The following is a 23,514-nucleotide window of genomic DNA, read 5'->3' as shown; positions in this document are numbered from 1 at the left end:
TGACACATGTCCTACAGCTGATAACAAATCCTTCACTCTTGAACAAAATATGCATACAAATGAGAAATCAGCTGCACATGGTCTTGAAATTATGCAATCAATTGATCAAACTGTTCTAGAAAACAAACCAGATGAAAAACAGGACCTCCAACTCCCTATTCCAAGTCCTAATGAGTCTCCTAATTCTGCCCAAAATCAAGAAATCCTTTGGTTTCTTGAGTTCGATGGATCAGTTAACAGGTTAGGGGCAGGAGCAGGAGTGTGGATTCACAATAAACAAAACAATCATGCAGAGGGTCGAGCCTACAGGCTAAATTTCAGATGTACTAATAATATGGCAGAATATGAAGCTCTCTTACTAGGCCTCAAACTGATCAAATCCTTACAGGCAACAAAAGTGTCAATCCTGGGAGATTCAGACCTCATTATCCAACAAATGAAAGGCAATTTTGTCACCAATGACAAAAGACTAAGATCCTACAGATCTGCTGCTATTGAAATACTCAATGCCTTTACTGAATTTCAACTGACCAAAATATCTAGAAGCCACAACCTTCATGCACACAGTCTAGCTACCTTTGCTAGTACTTGCAAGTTACCCTTTGAACCCAACCATTGTTTTACAGCTGAGATAAAACACAGACCTTCCATCCCAAACAATGTCAAAGACTGGCAAGTATTTGAAGATGACACACAGATAAATAACTTTTTAACTTTGCAACAAGAGTTTTCGGGTTTAAATGTTGATGCTGATGTTGTAAAGGACTCCCAACAACAAAGCGACCAAGGTCAAAGAACTATATCAGTCAAAACAGCAAATCAAATACTTCACCCAACAACCTTTGATAACAAGAATGTACAAGAGCTTAAACAAATCAATCTTGATGAAATAGCTGGAGCAGAGGCTGAAGTCATACAACTAAAGGACAATTTTTTACCCACAGGCCTGACCCCTTTGGAAGACATTTTTGATTCAAACGATATTCCTAGGAAACCAAAGATGCAGCCCCTAAATGCTGTCATTGAAGAATGCAACATTGGAACAATTGAAAAACCCAAGATAATAAAACTATCAAAGTCTTTGCCCCCTGATCAGAAGCCCAAGTATGTTGACCTCTTTAAAGAGTTCCAAGATGTGTTTGCATGGAGTTATGAGGATCTAAAATCCTATGATACTTCAGTCATTCAACACACTATTCCTCTCAAACCAAATCAAAAGCCTTTCAAGCAGAAATTAAGGAGAATTAATCCTATACTTCTCCCTTCAATTGAGAAAGAGGTACAAAAAATGTTTGAAGCAGGTATTATAGCACCCATCAGATTTTCAGAATGGATTTCCAATCTTGTTCCTACAAGGAAGAAAACTGGTGAGATTAGGCTTTGTGTTGACCTAAGAAACTTGAATCAAGTTTCCCTCAAAGATAATTATCCCTTACCCAAAATGGATCACATTCTCCAAAGAGTGGTGGGGGCTTCAAGAATCTCATTACTTGATGGATTTTCAGGTTTTAATCAAATCTTGGTCCACCCAGATGATCAGGATAAAACAGCATTCACAACCCCATGGGGAACGTTTAAATATGTCAAAATGCCTTTTGGACTAAAAAATGCAGGAGCTACTTTTCAAAGAGCAATGGATATTGCCTTTGCCAAGGAGATTCATGACTTCTTAGTTGTTTATCTTGATGACCTCACTCCTTTTTCTAAATCTGACCAAGAACACCTTAGACACCTGAGGCAAATATTTATGACATGTAGGAAATATGGTATTTCCTTAAATCCCAAGAAGTCTCTATTTGGCCTGGAAGAGGGTAAGTTGCTAGGTCATATCATTTCTAAAGAGGGAATTAGAATTGACCCTGACAGAATTCGAGCTATTCTAGAAGTCCCACAACCAAGAAACATAAAGGAATTACAAGCCTTTTTGGGAAAGATCAACTTTCTAAGAAGATTTATCCCAAATCTAGCAGAATTGATAAGGCTATTAAACCACATGTTGAAAAAAGATTCCAAAGTAAAATGGACATTAGAGGCCAAACAGGCCTTTGAGGGCATCAAGGCTTCTTTGACTCAAACACCCGTTCTTACAAGTCCTCAATTTGATAGAGATTTCATTATCTTCTCTTTTGCCTCCCAACATACTATTGCTGCAGTTTTACTACAGAAGGATGATCAAGGAAGTGAGAAACCTATTGCCTTCTTTAGTAGAGCCCTTAGAGATGCACCCTTGAAATATCAGATTATGGAAAAGCAGGCTTATGCCCTGGTTAAGGCCATCAAAGATTTTAGGATTTATATCCTATATTCTCATGTTATTGCTTATGTGCCAAATGCCATTGTGAAAGACATATTGACTCAAGAAGGGTTAGAGGGCAAAACAGGAAAATGGATTGCTAGTATTTTGGAGTATGACATTGAAATAAGACCTACAAAACTGATAAAGGGACAAGATCTGGCTAAACTTATGTTTGAAGCAAACTTTCAAGCCTTGGATATTAATCAACTGGACAATGAACCAGAGCTGGCGACTCCACAGATCAATATAGCCTTTGAACAATCCCCCTGGTATGCTGATATCTGTTATGTATTGCAAAACCTGTGTGCTCCCCCAGGATTGTCCAGAACCAAAAGCAGATTTTTAAAAATGAAAGCTTCAAGATTTTGTGTTATGGATGGTAATTTACTGTGGAAAAATCATGAGGGTATATTGCTGAATTGTTTAACAATCAATGAAACTCACAATGTTATGAAAGATTTTCATGCAGGTGACTGTGGTGGACATCTATATTGGAAATCCACTGTGGATAAGATATTAAGGGCGGGTTACTATTGGCCTACTCTATTTACAGATGTCAAGAGATTTGTTACTTCATGTCATAAGTGTCAGTTGTTTGAGGGAAAAAGAAAATTACTGCCCTTACCTCTAAAGCCTATTTCAACAGAAAGGCCCTTTCAGCAGTGGGGCTTAGATTTCATTGGAGAAATTCATCCTTCATCTTCAGGTCAACACAAATGGATCCTAACAACCACAGATTATTTTACCAAGTGGATTGAGGCTGTTCCATGCAGACAAGTGAATGATTCCATTATCATTCAGTTCCTTGAAACTAATATTTTATCCAGAGTTGGTTGTCCTGAAAAGGTCATTATAGATAATGTTGCTGCTTTCAGATCCAAGAAAATGGTCAATTTTTGCCATAAGTTCCATATTACTTTGGGTCATTCCATAGCATACTACCCTCAAGGCAACGGTTTAGCTGAATCATCTAATAAGAGCCTTATTAACATCATTAAGAAGATGTTGGAGGAAAATAAGAAAAATTGGCATAAAAAGCTTGTAAATGCCTTATGGGCAGATAGATTAACAACCAAGAGATCTATTGGGATCAGCCCATATGAGTTGGTTTATGGAATGGAGGCCAAATTTCCTTCATCACTAGGGGTTCCTGTCATCAAGTTGCTTCAAGAAACCCAAGCTGAACCCAATGATATGCAAAGAAGGATCAACCAAACAATCTGTTTGCAGCAAACTAGAGACCAGGTATACAACAGAGTTCAAGTTTTACAAGAGAAGCTAAAGAAAATCTTTGACAGAAGAACAAAAGCAAAAGACTTTTTCATTGGTGATAAAGTGCTCAAATGGGATTCAAGAAGAGAAGATAAGGGAAAACATGGCAAATTTGATTCTCTTTGGAAAGGACCCTTTGTTATTCAAGCAGTACAAGGAAATAACACATATTTCTTGAAAAATTTGGATGACACTGAAGTTGAAGAGGGCCCTATAAATGGCCGGATGTTAAAGCACTATTTTGACTATTTTCCATGTATATAACCTGACATTGCCTTGTACATTATTACTTAGTTGTAGTAGTTTGTTTTCAGCAGATAAAAGGTGTTACAGCTTCACAAATTTTGGAAAGAAAGCAAGGAAAGGCCATTATTTCAAGATCTCTCATTTTATTTTGAAAAGCCTCAGTGTTGATCATCAAAAAGCAAAGTTCCAAGTTTTGGCAAGAAATCAAGGACCAAGGCATTCTGACCTGCTGTTCTTGGTCTTTCATATGGAAAAACCATCCCCAAGTGGAGCCACTGTTAGCCTCCTATACCAATAGGTTTCATTTTTCATGATTGGCAGGGGAAATTCCAAATATGTTCTACTTTGATGATGCAAAGATCCCATATTTCTGTGATAGAACATGTCTGTACATAGTTTCGATGGTGTCCTACTTCTGGATGGGTGATCCAACAATCTAATCTGGATCATGCCATGTTTAAATTGATGTTGTAGAATAGAGAAAGAGAATTTGTCCAAACTGTTTAATCTTGGCAGATTAGTAGTTAGGTAGAGAATAAAGGTTCCCAACTGCTTAATCTGGGGCCTTGGAAGTGATAAGGGTAGTTTTAGATAGAAATTCAAAAGGAAAAGAAAAAGAAAAAGAAAAAGAGCAATTGAGGGTTTGCAAGTCTAAGTGCACCCTCCTTGAAGTAATAAAAAATGCTAGGCACTAAGATGGGTAGGTAGAAAGGGGTTGCAGAAGCTTGTTTTCCTTCATATTGCTGGCCTTGACAGAGAAAGCATATATTGGCAAGAGCAGGTCCACCTACTCAGCATTTTGGTAACAACACAGTGAAGCATGTCTAACTCCCCAATCATTCCCCACAAAACTTCTTTCTAACATTCCCTAAATGTCCAATGGGATTTCCTCATTGAGTCCTAGCATCACCTTTTGATTATAGCAACATCAAGCCAAGGTGTTGATTCCTATTACACAAGAAAGCCACATTTCCTGTGCAAAATCCTTGATCATTTTCATCTGTCTCTGCACCTAAGTTTACTCATTAAACTTAGTATTCAGTTCCTCTCTCCCATCTCAAATCCATATTAACCCCTAATTTTACTATTTAGCTCCCCAATTTTCCCCTTTTCCCTATTATTATACCATTTTTGTGCAAAAAATCCCAGAAAATATATATATTCCCCCCCCTCAGGCAATATAGCCTTAATACTCTAAAGGGTGAAGGCATGATAAAGTCGGGCGCTAATGCAAATGTGCGTTCATATTTTATTTTTGGGGGATTAAATCAACAGCTGGTTGATTTAATAGCCCTAGCGCACCTTATAAATCTGTATATTGTTTACCGCTGATCCCTAAAACCTCATAAAACCCACAAATTCAGTTTGTCCAAAGTTTATCCCGGCGCGATTTACCAGAAATAATAATTGTTTATTGGACGGGCCCCGCCGTATCGCTCTGTCATCTTCGTGTCCCATCGTCCGTCGGATCTGGGCCCTCCCATCCGACGGTCCTCGGCGATTTCGGACCACCCCCGATCACCGTCCTTTAGCGCCCGATATTGTCAGAATGCTGACGTCTGTCCGTGGACGCATGTCGGCTTCTGATTGTATCGGGCGGCTTCTGACACAAACCGGGCCCGTACCAAAAGCGGTCCGATAAAACCGCTTACCGCCATTGCCTTTCCGCCTCACGTCATCCTCGCATCATCGCCACGTCATTGCCGCATCAACGTCGTGTCAGCTCCCATTTCGCCATGGTTCCGACAGCTCCGCCACGTCGCTCGTCCAGGTCAGCCCACTCACCGGTTGACACGTCATCCCGCCATACTCGACCCCACCAATGACGTCATGCTGACATCATCCGTAAAAAAGGCGCCAAAAAACTAATTTTTCCATATTTCGCCCAAAAATCATGTTTTTTCTTATTTTTCATAAGTCGAGCACTGTGTCACTTGCATGCGTTTTATGACGTTTTTTCCGCCAACCTCCAGAAATTCATCCTTGAGCTGCTGTCGCCCCGAATTCCGCACGGTCAGCTCCCCCCCGTCGCGCGACAACTAGGTTTGCTCCCCAGTACTCAAGCATCTTGGAGTAGCTGCTTCCTCTTCTACTGCTCCCCAGCAATCTGCCCAAGCCACTACTCAAGCAGCAACTACAGCTAAAGGAAAAGAGATACAACAAGAGGAGCCACTTCCTAATGTAGAGCAGCAAGCAGAACAGCAAGAAGAGATGGCTGAGGCACCTGCAAATACAGAGCAGCAAACTCAGGAACAAGTCCTTCCTAGGCAGGAGGTAACAGTGGAAACCTCGGTGCTACAAACTCCAGCTAATGAAGAGAGAACCAGGAAGAGAGATAGGCAGGAGGAAACTCCTCTCACTACCTCAACAAATCAGCAAGGGGAGAAAAGACAAAGACTCAACCCTTTCTCGGAGGAGGAAATGCCTACTAGACCAGCCGTGGCTATGGGCCCTCCTAGCACAGAGGCATCGGCCAGTTCCTTTCAGCAGGAACAAGAGATACAGCATGGAGGAGAAGTTAGTTCATCAGGACAGCAGACAAGATCCGAGCCAAGCATCAAGAAGCAGTTTATGGAGATAAAAGCAAGAAATGAGCCAATCAGATACCAACTCTATAACCAGCTGCTCAAGATGGCGCCAACGAATCAACAAAGGCTCATGGCAGCCTATGATATTTCAGAAGGAAAAATGACTCTAAGTCATTTTAGGCCCACCATGCTGCAGCCCCAGTCAGCTGCCGACTATATCAAGACCAACCTAGAGGTATTTGCCAAGGACATCCATCCCATGGATCAAATAGAGCTACACAAACCAATAGGGCAGATGGTTTATTCCACATTGGCTGATAAGACTCTATTGGCACATAGGTTGCAAAACTCCCTGCATAACACTACTGCTCAATTGGAGCTAGAGAAGGCTTCCTCTCAAGCCAAGGACAACAGAATCAAGTCCTTGGAAGAAATTATCATAAAACTGGGGCATGATCCAAATGACCCTAAGGGAGTGCAAGCATTAATGAAGAAGAAAGATGAGGACATAGCAGCTTTGAAGAAGTTGGTTAAACTACCACCAACCCTTCACCCCCAAACTGAAGGTGCTGCCCAGCAAAGAAAAGATCAGGATGTGGTGGACATGCTGTTGGCCTTGCATAAAAGGTTGGTAGAGACAGAGGGTGCCTTGGAGGCAGCCCTAAAGCAAAAGGAAGGAGAACAGGTGTCCCAGCCACCTCAGCCAGTTATAAATATTGAGGATGCTCCTCAAGTAATAATTCCTCCCCCGGAAAAGACATCAGAAGCGGGCCCTTCAGCACCAGCACCAGATGTGGCAGCACAAGTGGCAGCACCAGAGCAGGCACCCAGCCTCAGTATGCAGAACATGATGAAGGAGCTGGAGGCGCTAGAAGCACAGATGGTTGAGTTAAAGGATGCCAAGGAAAAATTAGCCAAACTGGAAGAGAAATATGACAAATCAAAACAGCATGTGGCTGAGAGGACAAGAGAAATAAGAACCCTGGAAAAGAAGATAAAGGAGCTGGAAAAGGAATTGACCATGAACAAGACTATAGCTGATGTGAAGAAAATTCTATGGGCTAAAATTGGCCAATCCATTACAGACCAATGGCAGTCCATTGAAACAGTTCATGAGCAAATGGATCTACTGAGCAGAGCTCAAGCTGAAAATCAAAGAGCCAGGGCATCTTTAGGGAGTATGCCTGAAATAGCCAACAGAATGATAAATGTCCTTAACAATCGGACTGGCCTTCAGCTGGCAGGAATGGGCATTAGAGACAGGACTGATACTATTCTGCAGATAAAAAGGGTGCTTACCCTGAGGAATTATGTCCAGACATTGGAGAGAAAGTGTCAAGAAATACAAGTAGAAGTGAATGAGTTTATTGCAAAAATCACAGTTTTACATAACAGGGGCCTCCCCAGTTTGGTGACCAGTGCAGGAAGATTGTTATCACATGAACATTATGCCAAAAGGGTCAATAACTTTGCAAAAAATCAAATAATAGCATCTGCAAGCGCTCCAGAGGAAGCAGGGCCCCCATCTGGGCAGGATCTTTATGATAAGCTGGAAAATCTATTCTTTATTGAGCATGAGATCAAGCACCTTTTTGCAGTCCCTCCCAATTATTACAAATACACTGAAGCTGATGAAACTCTAATTAAAATACAGAGGCACCAATTGCCCACTGAAGAATGGTGGAGGAGTATGATAGAAACTTTACTTTGATGAATTAATTTTGGCCTAAAGTCTTTGATCAACCGCGAGTCAGCATTTTCAAATGACTCATGTATTAAATCTACCTGGAGCAACAGTGGGAGACAGCTAGATGAAAAGGACAGTGTCTGGGTACAGCTGGATAATGCAATTGATGTGTCTAGTACAACAACATCATGACAGGGCAGCGTAAAGGCAAGAATTCTCAAAATCAATGCAAAGGTGCTCAGCCGTCCCAAGGCGCTCCAAAAGTCAAAGATCTCTGACAGGAATGAACAGATGTAATCAATCTGCTTTAATCGCAATAACTATTGTATCCACTATTTTGAGAGTTGGTAGAGAAAGTTATGAGTCAATGACTCATTTTTGAGATATTTTGTAAGATAATTTTGTATATATGCGCCCCGCTTAGCTTATTTGCAGGTTGTTATTTTTTGTTCTGAAGAACTCGGCTGTATATTCTGAGAAGTATAATACAAGAAGCTGCCGGTTTTCTCAGCTGGGCTATGCTTGGACGTGTTGTGATGGGATTGTTGGCTATTGCAGGACTCTCGTGTTATCTCATAAGTGTTTTCCTAACTGTGTCTATGTTTTATCTGTTTACATAACTCATCTATGCTATATGTTTGATAATCTTAGTAGGAAGGAAAATGAATAGTTCAGGATTTGTCCATTAAGACACCCTAAACTCAATCTTTCCTGCTAACTATGTTTTCTTCAGGATTAGCTGTAAATGTGGAATTCTTAAATGCTCGTGTTTACTCTAATTTTATGGTGAACTCTATTCGAGAATTCTCTTTTGCTCTTGAATAGGATTTAGCCCTTTATTTTCTTTATCACAGAGAAAGAAATCTTTGCTGCCTTTGATGGTGTGATCCCATACTGTTTCTTCTTAAGTCAAAAGTTTGTATCATGAATACCTATCTGGCTCTGCAGTAACACTCTCTTTATCACAGGTACTAAGTAATATTCAGTCATGGACTCCAATTGCCCAATGGAATGAACCCTCTTTGAACATTGCAAACCCTTCTTCAGACAATAGCTGACAACCAAAATTCAAACAAAATTTTATACTTCATAGCTAGCCTAAAATCCCGAAAAACAAAGCTCAAAAAGAGAGAGCCCTCTCTGATTGCAGGTAGGCTAGAACCTATAATCAAAAAGAGAGAGCCCTCTCTGATTGCAGGTAGGCTAGAACCTATAATCCAAAGTTGGTTTGTGGTTACCTCGGCCGTATTCCCTTAGGAGTCAAAGGGAACAACCTGAGTGTTAACAGGTCCTGACCCAGGTTCAAATTTAATTGTACCAAACAAAACCCTACACTACTAGCCCTTTCGGCATCAACCCACGTAGTGTAGGCTGAAGTCTCACCTGAAGTAGTATGGGGGGATGTTGGAACCAAGTTTCCACATCCAGAGATCAATGTGATGTCTTTTATTGCCCTAGATTTGCCTTCACACAGATCTATAAGCCCCTATCACTCGGTACTACAACTTCACTTAAATGACCTTTAGGCCTTCACGAAGGTCCATGATTGGTTTTTGTGGACCCTTAACAGATGAATCATCCACTTATGCACACCATAAAGCAGCCCTAGATCTGAGTTCACACAGATATACTTAAGTATTCAATAAACATAACAGAATGTATTATAATATTTTTGTAAACACTTAACATGCGTTGCATATAGTTAGCAAGATGTATCCAATAGAATCGGGCATCAATACATCATTATTTCATAAAGACATCATTCCATCACAGCATATATCGCAAACATAAATAATAGAAGTAAAAAGATAAACACATGAATTTCTTCAACAATCTTCTTTATTAATATTCAATATGATGTTACAGACTCAAAACTGCCCTATGCACTCAGCTGCAGGGGCCCGCACACTCAACTGCGGACTCTACTCTAGGCTTCCGCACACTCAGTTGTGAAGCCTTTTCCCTTCTATCTACCCACTGTTTACTTGCCCTTCTTTTCAGACATAGACATAAGCATGCACCTCTATCTATGCCTTAGACTCTCTAAGACACACCTATTTATAGCTTTTTACATACGATCCCATGGTCTGTGGACCATGGGTGGATCTCAAAACTGACTTGACTTTACATAACCAAGGGGCTAAAACCCTTTTTTGAATTCTAACTATCTAGGCACTCTGCATCCACAATTTACAGAGACTTTACATCTTTTACCAAAACTTGGGTTTTTAACCCCAAAACTGACCCAGGGGACCCCATCCCAACAAGCCCCCAACAAAAAGGTCGTGACTCGCCCTCGAGTCACTTGGTTGGCATGGCGATATTAGTACGAATATCCCCTAGCTCCACCTACACAACTACAACCTCAGTAGTGCTCTGCGTAGCTGCCTACTTAACCTCTTCTACGAGCTACTCTGTAGCTGGTCCTTCTGTGGCCAGCTTGATCTTTTGTTGTGTTTGCTGCAATCCCATCAACTTCTCCTAAATGTTGGTTGAGACTTGGTAAGCTTCTTCTAACCAAGGTCCCAACTTGGCCTTAAGCACTACCTCCTTTTTATTAGCTACTTCCACCTATGCGAGGAGCTACTTCCCCTCCTACAACCTGGCGAAGCGCTGCACTATAGCAATTAAGCACGCCGTCGACCTAACCTGATCGTACTATTTTTGGAGTTCGCAAACCTTTGTATTTGATATCTGCAGGTTTGGGTCTTCCTGTAGGGTCGTGACCAACTCCATTGCCTGTTCAAACATGGTCATGTAGTCAGTGACCGCGACATCTAAAGTGGCCATCCCTTCCTTGATGGCAGCTCCCCACTCTTCCTTGACCTTGAGCGGAGTCGTAGGCTGTAGTTTGAGCTAGACCTCCATAATCTTCATATTGAGTTTGAATTGAACTCGCCCAACTTCTGCCTTCACCTCACGTACTCCTGCAGCTAGTTTCCAGATCTTAGCTTCTAGCTATGCATCCTCTCGGATGTGCAACTCCAGCACTGTTTTGCACACCACTGCTACTGCGGCCTCCAGCTTGGAACTATGTGCCTGGATTGTTTCTTTTTCCTTTAAGGTTTGTGTTTTCTCTGTGAACATCTATTCATTGTTCACCCTATACTCGCTAATCAAATTGAGAGTGTGCTACTCCTGAGCTCTCAATTCCTCCGTTACTCCTGCCTGCAGCGCATGAAGAAATTCATTGGGGAGCGCTACAATATTTAGGGCGATGTCGTTAAGGGTACCTAATATGACTCGGTCATTAGCCGACTCCACACATAGGGACCTTTCCGGTATAGCAATCATGCGAAGGTCCAATGTCCTAACCAATTCAACAGCCTGATTCATCCCTGGTGCCAGGCTCACTTGTACGATGCTCGCTTGACCTGCGCCCACTTGTATCATGCTAGTCCAGATCTGCAGCTCATGTAGATCCTTCTGGATGCTCCCTAGCATCTACATGTATTGTTGCAACAGTTCAGTTGTAGTATCCTAGACTTTGTCGTTGATCTCATCGAGATCGCCCTCTATCAAGATCATAGGATCCACCTGCATTTTGTCCAACTTTTTCTTCTTATGGGGACCCTCCTGCTGCTCCTGTCCATGATTTCTTAGCCGAAAGGGGGTGCTCTTCCACTCATCTCCTCTGCTGCCCTGTTCAGATTGTTTTTCCTCCTCTATCATGGGTGAAGGGGACTTACCACTTCCCTATGAGTCGCATTGCTCCTGCTCAACCTGCTCCTTAGCAACACACTCTTTTTCCATCCGAGCCTTCTTGGCAGCTTCCTTCTTCCACTATGCAGCCAAATTTTGCACAACCTGCTTTGCTACATCCTTCCTCTTCTTGTCAGCCGAGCTACTCGTGCCCTTAATAGTTCCTACATCCAAATCTGACAAGGTGCACCACTCTGCCAGCTAGCACTTGATCACCTCCTGAATGTCATGATCTATGACCAAGTATGGTAAATCGTACCATTTCTACTGTGGGTCCTTGCCCACTTGAACGTAGACATAGTGGAAGTCAACTTTAAATGTGACAGATGCTGACAACTTCTCATACAAGGTTGGGGACAACCTTGGACACTGGTTGATGGCCATGCGGAGACTAGATTCCATCAACACCCAAAATATCTTTGTCTCAGTGACTTGCGTGGGGTCCTTCGTGGCCCATAAGGAGGAAAATTGAGTGGCCTCCAGCAACTCTTCCTTTAGCGGAGGAAACTAGTTGTCCTCCGACAGCTCCCATGCGACCAAAACAATTGATAGTAGCAGCCATGCATAGTGGAATGGTTTGGTCTCATCCTAGACCTCGTGACAATTCACAAAGAATTAAGTCCATAGATACCACGACCAGTTAAACTAAACAACCTTCGCGCATTGTGCAGCTAACGATACCACAGGTGCCAGAACCTCGTCCATGTGACACTTCCTCATTACCTTTCTGGCCAGTATTTGAGTGGCCATATGCACCGCAGGATCATTGATAGACGTGATTGAATAGCTGCATGCCTTTTTCACAAGTGAAAACTCCCTTTTCATTTTGTTTGTCAAGTATTTTTCTCCTGCCTTTCCGCCAAACTCCTTAGCCGAATTCAAGCCCTCATGCAGCAAGTGCATGATCTTGTGGATGAGCATGTCAGTGATGGGTATAGGCCCTCCTAGCCATAAGCACCCATCATGCATAAGAGTAAGTAATTTTCTCACACAAGTGGTATTGATAGTAGTGCGGTGATAGTGGGGCACCCACAACAGGTTCAGCAGCCCGAAATTTCCACTCCGTGGATCCATTCCACTATCTCCAACTCGATTACAGCTATATCTGGGTTGTAAACACGCTTCATATAATTTTCCTGTCGCTAGGTGAGCGAACTGTTCATGCTCCGCTAGGTGCCAATCTTCCATCTTTAGCAGGGGGATCTGCGCGAGGCACGAACCTTCAAAGAGAACTAGCTCCAGCAGTAGGGGCGTAAAGATGATGAATTTGTCATAATCTGGGTCCTTGGTGACCTTTTCCTTCCCTTTGCACAGAGGGATGTAATCAGGTAACTTAGTAAAGGGCTCCACTCCCTCAGCATCTATGTCCTCAGTGCCCTATCCCTCCTCAGCCTCTAAATCGACAACCCTTTCGGGATTCTTGTCCTTCTTCTTCTTTTGAGTTGCAAAATGTTTTCACAGTGACTCACGCACCAACACCGACTTCTTATCCTTATTCGGCTTTTTCATTTCTCTAACATGGGTGGGCTTCAGTCTAGGTGACCTCAGTGCCAAAAACATAGGAGCTGGAGCCCCCATACTCACTACCTCTGGAGAAGCTCCTTCAGATGCGATATCTCCCCCAGTGCTCACCATCTCAGCAGGGCTTGGACCTAACATGGTGTCAAGGATAAACTTCTGGTTCAACTCTAGTAAATTGGGAAATGCTAAGCTCATTACCAAATCCTCAAATAATGAGTTGTTCATAAACAATAGACAACACAACTCAAAAACTCTAAGTGTGAAAAGTGCTCTCTGTTGGATTGGCACGCATAATTTATAGGGGTTTTTGAATTCAAATCTGACCGTTCCCCCAAAATTCAATCATTAATGTTGTTTTGGTTGTAGATATTCAAACATTTTGGCCTTAAATGCCACCATCCCGCTCCTCTTAACCATCTTCTGGCTATCAAATCATGAATAGTGACTCCAACAGTCACTTTCCCACTATGTAGTGTGGCACCTCCCTCCATAGCGCATCTCCCTTCGCGTAGCTTCTTATACTGTAACTTCACCATTTTCCACGTGGCCCACCTGCCGTAGAGTCCTCCCAGCCTAGAAGTGTATTTTGTAGTCCCGCGCTCCCTTACAACTGCCTGGAGCACTAAGACTATCCTATCGTCATATAGTCATTGAGTCGGATCCCTGTATATGGCTTCAATCATCTGCCATTCACCCTTCCCAGAAAGGTTCTCCATTCAACTCCACGAGTTGTACTGTGCCTCCATCTGTAATCTCTTTGATAACATATGGCCCAATCCAGTGCATCTGAAATTTCCCTAGAAACTTGGTGAACTTGCTATCATATAATAATACTAGACCATTTACCTTGAATGTGCATAGCTTGATATGTTGATCGTGCCAGGATTTTTCTTGTTCCTTCTGTACTTGCTGATGGAATCCAGCTAAGAATCTATCTTCTTCAAGCTCCATCGGTTGCGTAAGTCATTCTTCCAAGGCTTCATGATCTTCCATACCTATGAAAGCTGCTATGCGTAGAATAGGCATGATATATTCCATAGGCATCATAGCTTCTATGCCATAGACCAATCTAAAAGGTGTATGACCTGTCAGCTTTTTGTAAGTAGTCCTATACGCCCATAGCATTGTAGGTATGCACACATCCCAGTCATTCTGTTGTGCATTGCAAATCTTCGTTAGCATGTTCTTGAGATCTTATTAAAGGCCTCCACTGTTCCATTAGCCTGAGGATGATATGGGGTGCTCTTCTGATGATAAACCTAGAACTCTTCAGTCAACGTGTTGATTGTTTCATTTAGGAAGTGTGTCCCCCGATCACTCATCAACACTTTTGGGTAGCCAAATCTGGATAACACATACTCAAACAAGAACTTTGTTGTTGTAGCCCATGTACAATCCTTCACCGGCTGTGCCTCTTCCCATCTATTTAGATACTTTGTCGCGGTGATGATATAGCGTGCACCTGTCTTCCTTCTTGGGGGCTGAATTGGTCCAACAAAATCAATTGCCCATTTTTCAAATGGCTGCAATGATACTTGAGGATTCAGTGACAACTCGTCCCTCAATGATGGTCTTCCCATTCGTTGACATGCATCGCATGCCCTACAATATGCTTTAGAATCTTTATGCAATGTAGGCAACCACAACCCTACGCTTAAAATCTTCTACGTTGTTGCTTTTCCTGCATAATTTCCTCCCAAAGCCCCTCCATGAGCTTTAGCGAGGATGTTATTCCATTCAAAATTTGGCACATACCATAGCAATATCTTGTCTACACCCATCTTATACAAATGTCCTGCAGTCACTGAGAAATCCATCGCGCGCACTACTAACTCCTTGTTTTGCTGACTGGTGTATCCTTTTGGTGTCGTTCCTGTAGTAAAAATGTGGATAATATATCCAAATTGGTTATCTGTTATGCGCACCGTGAAGAGATGTGCATTAGGCAATCCTTCGGCCAAATTAGTAGGCTCCTCTCCTGTCTCTATCCGTAATAGATGGTCAGGGCCCACATTGAACCTGCCTGCCTTCACAATCACCTCGAAGTCATACTCCTGAAATAACATCAACCATTAGCAGATCCCCCCCCCCAACACAGGCTTATTGACCAGGTATTTCAAGGCAAAATGATCTGTGTACATTTTGAAATGTTCACCCAGCAAGTAGTGCTTAAACTTTTGAAGTGCGTATACCATAGCCAATCCTTCGTGTTCTACCGTTGAGTAATTCTTCTCGGCCTCTGATAATTTCTTGCTCACGAAGGCTATAACGTGGTCCATTTCTCCTTCACCAGCCTATGTTAGCATTGCTCCCAACGCAATGCATGAGGCATCAACATGTACATGGAATTCCTTTTTCCAATTTGGGAAGACCAAAATTGGTGTGGTGACCATCTTCTCCTTCAATACATCCAAACTTTGCTAACATTCTTCATCCCAACAGAATGTAGTGTCCTTCTTCAGTAGTTTCTCCATGGGCACAATAATCTGAGCATAATCCTTGATGAACTTTCTGTAATATCTTGTGTGTCTAAGCATTGCACGCAGCTGTTTGACACTTCTCGAGGCCTCCAAATTTACTATCACCTTGGCAGGGTCCACCATCAACCCTTTCTTACACACCACATGACCCAACAGGATCCCAAAGGGGACACAGAATAGAAACTTCTTCAGGTTCAACGTGATCTATTATCTACAACATGTATCCAGCATCAGGCGCAGACTTGCTACATGGAACTTCACTAAGCCGAACACCGTCCAGTAATCAAAATACATCTCCAAGAACTTATGGATGAACTGCTTAAACGCTTTTATAATTGTTGGGTTGTGTTATATTCTTTCCACGACTAGCCCATGTAGTGAACCGAGGGGTTAGAGGGGAGGCGGAGCCCCCCTTTCGTTGCGTCTATTGTGCAGCAGGGGGGTCACAGGGGGGTTTGAGGGGCACGAGCAGTTCCCCTCTACAGGGTCCGAGGTAGCGCCTTAGGAAATTTTCTTTTTGGACCCTATATTAGGTTGGGTGGACCTACCTATGGTTTTTAGTCCCTGGCATTAGATACGTCAGCATGTATAAATATGTATTGTAACATTGAAAGGAACATAATGAAAAATCAAGCTAGTAGTCCTGGTTTTGGGATCCAGGGGAAATCTCTGTGTATATATGTTTTATGTGTTATGCTCTCACATTGTTTATTTTCTGTGTTTTTAGAATTCATATGCAAGTAATTTCTGTACGAGGTTAAAACCTACATTTGGTATCATAGTTGTTTTGGCTTCAAGGGGACACATTTGTTGCTAAGGGGTTGCACTTGGGCTTGTGGTAGACCCTGTTCAATGGGAGATTTGCGGGATCGATTCTGGTGATGAAAAAGGATGGCAAGTAGTGGAAAGATAGAGATCAAGAAATTTAATGGTCAGAGTTGTGAGTTGTGGAAACTCAAGATGGAGGATCTATTGGTGGATAAAGATCAGTGGATCATGGTAGATTCGAGTACTAAACCAACGGGAGTGTCTAATGAAGAATGGAAGAAGTTGGATTAGAAGGCAAAGAGCACAATACGATTGTGTGTCTTAGATTCAGTATTGTTGAATGTATCAGGGGAAGCTACGGCTAAAGCTTTGTGGGACAAGTTAGGGACTTTGTACTAATCTAAGTATCTAGTGAATAAATTGTTCCTACGGAAAAAGTTGTACAACCTAAGGATGAAAGATGGAGACTCGATGATAGAGCATCTGAATGCATTTAATATTGTGGTAAGTCAGTTATTATCTATTTATATTAAAATTTCAGATGAAGATAATTGCATCAGTTTGTTGTCTTCTCTACTAGATTCATGGGATAGTCTGGTTATTGCAATAGGTAGCAATGCAACTGCCTTGCAGTTTGATGAAATAGTATCATCCTTGCTAACGGAGGAGATGAGACGGAAAAATATGGAGAGCCAGAATGTTGATACCTTGTCTGTATGAGGACGGTCCCAGAACAGAAACAAAAATAAGTCATCGAGTGGGAGATCTAAATCTCCAAGAAACTTGTAAAGGTGGCGTGTTGGAAATGCGGAAATGAAGGGCACTACAAAAGGGACTGTAAATCTAAATCTCCTGACAAAGGAAATGGATCTGATAATGCTTCTTCTGCAGAGGCAAAAACCACCTCAGATGAAGGTGGGGATGTGTACTTGGCTTCTTCAAGTACACATGTAGATCATGAGGCATGGTTGATTGACTCGGGTGCATCCTTTCACTTCACTCCCCATAGAGAGTGGTTCTGCGAGTATGATAAATACGATGGTGGTGATGTCTTCTTAGGGGATGATAGGAAGGCTAGAATCGTTGGTCGTGAAAAAGTAAAGTTGAAGTTGCAAGGTGGAAGGGTTAGAACACTTCTGGGTGTTCTGCATATTCCTTCATTAGACAGAAATCTGATTTTTGTAAGCAAATTGGATGATGTAGGTGTAAAAACAGTGTTTGAGAAGGATACCTACAAGATGGTTCGAGGAGCACTGGTATTGATGTGGGGAGTTTGGACTAGAACTCTGTACAAGCTGCAAGGTAGCACTATTGTTGATGGGTGCAATAGTTATGTGGTTCTTGAAAGTGGAGCAGAAAATCTAGTGGTCTCTGGAGAGAAGACCATGCTGTGGCATCAAAGGCTTGGACATATTAGAGAGAAGGGCCTTCGAATACTTCATGGTAAAGGTATGGTGGAAGGTATGAGTAATATCTCTCTGGATTTTTATTTCTAAGAAAATTATGTATATGGGAAGCAGAATCGGGTGAGTTTCCCCTCTTGTGGTAAGAAGGCGAAACAAATTTTAGAGCTTATGCACAGTGATGTGTTTGGACCTATGAAGGTTCCATCACTGAGTAAGTCTATGTACTATGTATCATTTATAGATGACTTCTCAAGGAATACATGGATATATTTCCTTAAGAATAAATCTGAAGTCTTTGATAGATTTAAATAATTTAAGGCTCTGGTGGAAAACCAGACAGAGAAGAAGATAAAGGTGCTAAGGACAGATAACGGTGGAGAGTTTTTCAGTAAGGAATTTGAAGAATTCTATAAGAAGTGTGGTATAGCATGACATAAGACTACTCCATATAGACCTCAGAAAAATGGAGTTGCAGAAAGAATGGACAAGACATTGATGGAAAGGGCACGAAGCATGCTCAATGGTGTCGGTTTAGGATAGGAATTATGGACAAAGGCGGTGGAGACAGCATGTTACCTAGTCAACAAATCACCTTCATCAGCATTGGAGGATAAGACTCCACAAGAGGTATGGACTGGTAAGAAACCCTCTCTTTCACATCTGACGGTATTTGGATGTGATTCATATGTACATGTTCCAAAGGAGAAACAAACCAAGTTGGATAGTAAATCTGGAAAGTGCATCATTATTGGGTATAAGGATGGTTTAAAGGGTTATAAGATTTGGAACCCAGCAACAAGGAAGGTTGTGTACAATCGATATGTGGTGTTCAGAGAGGTGAAAGATGTTATTAAACATGAAGTCTGTTAGGCCCCTATACTACTAGTGTAACCCCTTATTGTTATTAGTACAACCCACTTGATGAGATAATCTGAAATTGATCGATTTCGTAGCTGTCGGGTTCTTGTTTCTGTGACTGCTCCAGGTTCTAATATGATTTTTCCTTCCTCTTCAATTTCTATGTAAAATAATTTCTTCTCAGCACACATATGACCTTTAGTGCATTTTCTATCACAATTATAACAAAGCCCTTTTTCTCTTTTTTCTTCCAATTGTTGTGGTGTTGCTCTTTGTATCCTCATAATTTGCTATCATTTCCTCCATGAAAATTGACCATGTAACAAGTTGTTTATGAGAACAAAGCCCTTCATACCATAAAAATTGATCCCATTCTAAATATGAAGATGCAATACATACCTTTTGTAACAATGGTACACCATGTAGATCAAAATATTGCTCCATCTGAAGTATCCAATTTACCGGATCCTTGCCATCAAACTTCCTCATCTTGCTTTTTCTTGATTTTAGGAGCTCGATCTTGAAACGAATGTAACTCTGTACTTTCGGATCTTTAAGTTTTGAAATTGCGACTTGTAGTATCCCTCTATGTCCTCTTTCTAATGCCACCAGTATGATCCAAATTGGATTCTCCAAGAAAGAGTTATGCACAATCTCCCAAGATGACCTGATTATAGACCTTTCCAAAAGAGCGAACTTGCATGAAGTTCCACGTGTCACTGTTTCGACCTTTGGCTCTGAAAAATATATACAAGAAACTATAGTCCATCCTCTTCCTGTACCTTCTTATGAAATTTCAATCCGATGCTCAGAGAGAAAGTTATGACGATTTTCCCCAGGTCACCTGTTTGGAATTTAATTCAGGAGTCTTCAAAAAGACCAACTTCCTTAGATCATATCTCCGCAAATATAACGCAAAAAGCTATGAAATTCGGACCCGAAATTCAACGCGATTTCATCTCAAATGGGTTTTTTTTTAGCTTTTGAAACATCTCAAGAAAAAAATTATAGCAAAAATGCCACGATGACCTATTTGGAGCAGCGAAACCCTAGAATCCAAAGCTCTGATACCAAATGTTATGAAACCAGCTCAAGAAAAGATAGAAAAGATAGATCAACACCTTAGAATTTAGCCTCTTCGAGGGGGCAACCTTATTTACATTACATAAATGAAAAATTCTTAGATGATACAAATGAAAAGTACAACCCACTTATTATATTGATGTACCCAAATAGTGCCCATCTTGTTACTATTGTGCCACAAAGAAGCCCACTATTGTTATTTTTTTGCCCTTACATTGTTATTGTTATGTCAGCTCTGATTATGTTATGACCCCTTAGAATCCTATATATAGAAAGGAGGTCTTTTCATTTGTATCATCCAAGAATTGTTCATCTATGTAATGTAAAGGAGGTTGCCCCCTCAAAGAGGCTGAATTGTAAGGCGTTGATCTATCTTTTCTATCTTTTCTTGAGTTGGTTTCATAACAAAGTCCAACCAAAGGAACCTGAGAAGATAGAGTTTGAGCTAAAGGGGGAAGAATCAGACTCTACAACAGAGGAGGAATTAGAAGATGAAGAGCCACAAACTCCGGGTGTAAGAAGATCAGTTCGAGAAAGAAGGCAACTAGAAAGGTATAGTCCATTTGATTTCTATTCAAATTTTGCTTTATCTATTACTGATGATGATCCCAGAACTATGAAGGAAGTAGTAGATTAAGAGGATGGAAAACTCTAGAAAGAGGCCATGGTTGATGAAATGGCATCTTTGCACAAAAATGAGGCTTGGGATCTAGTGGAGTTGTCGGCTGGAAGGAAGCCCATTGGCAGCAAATGGGTGTTCAAGAAGAGGACAAATGCAAAAGGAAAGGTGGAGAAATAAAAAGCTTGGTTGGTAGCAAAAGGTTACTCCCAGGTGCCAGGAATTGATTTTGGTGATATTTTTTCTCCTATTTCCAAGGTAACTTCTATTAGATTAGTTTTATCTGTTGCTGCTGCTTTTGATTTGAGGTAGAACAGATGGACGTGAAGACAACATATCTTCATAGGGACCCAGAAGAGGAGATCTACATGAAGCAACCTAAAGGCTTTGCGGTGAAGGGTAAGAAAGAAATGGTATGCAAGTTAAAGAAGTCTTTGTATGGGTTAAAACAGTCACCAAGGATGTGGTGTAAGAAATTTGATACATTTATACGGGGCCTTGGCTTCACTAGAAGCAAAGCAGATCACTGTGTGTATTTTAAATTAATTGGTGACCATGTTATTTATCTGGTCTTGTATGTGGATGATATGTTGCTGGTTCGAAATGACAAAGAAATTATCGAGGATTTGAAGACCCATTTTTCCTCCAAATTCGACATGAAATATATTGGTGCTACAAACTATATTTTTGGCATGGAAATTAAAAGATATCAAAAAAATAGGAAGCTCTGGTTAAACCAGAGGAAGTATGTCGAGACAATATTGCAGAGGTTTAATATGCAAGATAGTAAACCAGTGAAGGTTCCTATTCCTATAGGTGTAAATTTATCTGTTGAACAATGTCCCAAGACACAAGAAGAGGAAGAGGACATGTCCTGTGTTCCATATGAAAGTGCAGTCAGTACCCTGATGTATGCGATGGTTTGTACTAGATCAGACATTGCACTTGAAGTGGGAGTATTGAGCAGGTTTATGTCAAAACTAGGAAAGGAGCACTGGACAGCAGTGAAGTGGGTTTTCAGGTATTTGCGTGGCACTAGTGATTATGGTTTGTGCTACTAAGGAAGACCAGGATTGGATAGAGTGTTGGATATTCATGGCTTCGTTGATGTAGACTAGGTTGGAGATCTAGATCAGAGAAAATCTACAAGTGGATATGTGTTTAACTTATTTTGAGGTGCAGTCAGTTGGATGAGTAAGAAACAATCTATAGTGGCACTATCAACTACAGAGGCAGAATATATGGCAGCCACTCATGCAAGAAAGGAAGCAGTTTGGTTGTAGAGATTGTGTTCAAGTATGGGGTTAGTACAGGGACCTATAAGGATTCATTGTGACAGCCAAAGTGAAATTTTCTTGGCAAGGAACCCCACTTATCATTCAAAGTCAAAGAACATTGATGTTCAGTATCACTTTGTGAGGGATATGATAGAAGACAAAAATGTGTTTTTGGTAAAGGTGGACACTTTGAAGAATACTGTAGATGCATTGACAAAATCTGTGAGCTCTGAGAAGTTCTCATGGTGTAGAGAAAAAATGGGCATTGCAGGGCTGGATAAATGACTAAGATCTCCTGTCCCCTTGTGGAAAGAAAACAACAAGTGGGAGAATGTTGGGTTGTGTTATATTCTTTCCACGACTAGCCTATGTAGTGAACCAGGGGGTTAGAGGGGGGGTGGAGCCCCCCCTTCATTGCGCCGATTGCGCAGCGGGGGGGTCATAGGGGGGGTGGCAGCCCCCCTGTCCAGGGCATTTGAGGGGGGCCAAGTAGCCCCCCTCTATGGGGTCCGGGGTAGCACCCTAAGAAATTTTTTTTGGACCCTATAGGTAGGTTGGGCGAACCTACCTATGGTTTTGGTCCATGGTTTTGGACGCAATGGTTTTCGGTCCATGGTATTGGATGCTTCGGCATGTATAAATATGTATTGTAACATTGAAAGGAAAATAATGAAACATCAAGTTGGTAGTCCCAATTTTGGGATCCAAGGGAAAATCTTTGTGTATATGTGTTTTATGTGTTATTCTCTCGCATTATTTATTTTCTATGTTTTTAGAATTCGTATGCAGGTAATTTTTGTACTGGGTTAAAACCTACAATAACTATACGAAAGAATATCGTGGGCACATTCTTGAGTCCAAATGGCATGAAAGTATACTGAAAACAACCCCATTTAGTCGCGAAGGTTGTTTTCCTCCTATCCTCTCACGCGATCTTGATTTGATGGTACCTCGAAAATCCATTAGTGAATGAGTAGGCCTCCTTCCCTCCAATGTTATCCAAGTGTCGGAAAAGGATCATGGATGTAGGCATCATTAAGTTTCCTGATATCTACACAAATTATTATTTCTCCCTTCTGTTTCTTCTCTTGAACCACAATCAGGCTCACTGAATTAGATTCCTCCATAGGTTCGATAATTCCTGCCTCAAGCATCTTATCCAACTCCAAGCGAACCTTTTCCTTGTACTTGGGATTAAGGCAATACGGTATTTTCTTAATAGGCTTTGCGTCCTATTTCAAAGTGATTTTCCTCACACCCAAGTCACCTATGATGCCTTTCAGGTCTGAAAAATTGGTAGGAAAAATATCCTGGTACTCACGGAGTAACTTGGCAACTTTATCCACTGTGGAATCATCCCATTAGTCACCGATCTTCGTAAATTTTGGCTCTGCTTCAGTACCAATGTTTACTTGCTTGGTTTTCAATGGCACAGTGATGTTCAGGTTCTCTATTTGTGGACCTTGAACTTCACAATCACCTTCTTCCTCTGGAATATTGATATCTCTTGGATCTTCATCCTCCCCCTCAGCGGTCACATTATAGAATTCTAGTGCATGGCATAGTTGGGTGCTCCAATTGGGTTGAACCAACTCCAAAGAATCCTGCGAAATTTGGAAGATCGATGCCTTAACCGCCTGTAGAGATTCATCAATGCATTCGATCCCATCTTCAAAACTGAAGGTCATTAAGAATCCTTCACTTAATATATCCCACTTTGTGGTGCCACAACAGAGCTCCATCTCTAGGTACCAATTCATAGCGATTGTAT

This window comes from Pinus tabuliformis, chromosome 7 (genome assembly GCF_031772625.1).
Source record: "Pinus tabuliformis cultivar Carrire ecotype Pingquan chromosome 7, CPIR1, whole genome shotgun sequence".
NCBI classification, from domain to species: Eukaryota; Viridiplantae; Streptophyta; class Pinopsida; order Pinales; family Pinaceae; genus Pinus; species Pinus tabuliformis.
This window is presented reverse-complemented; position numbering follows the sequence as displayed.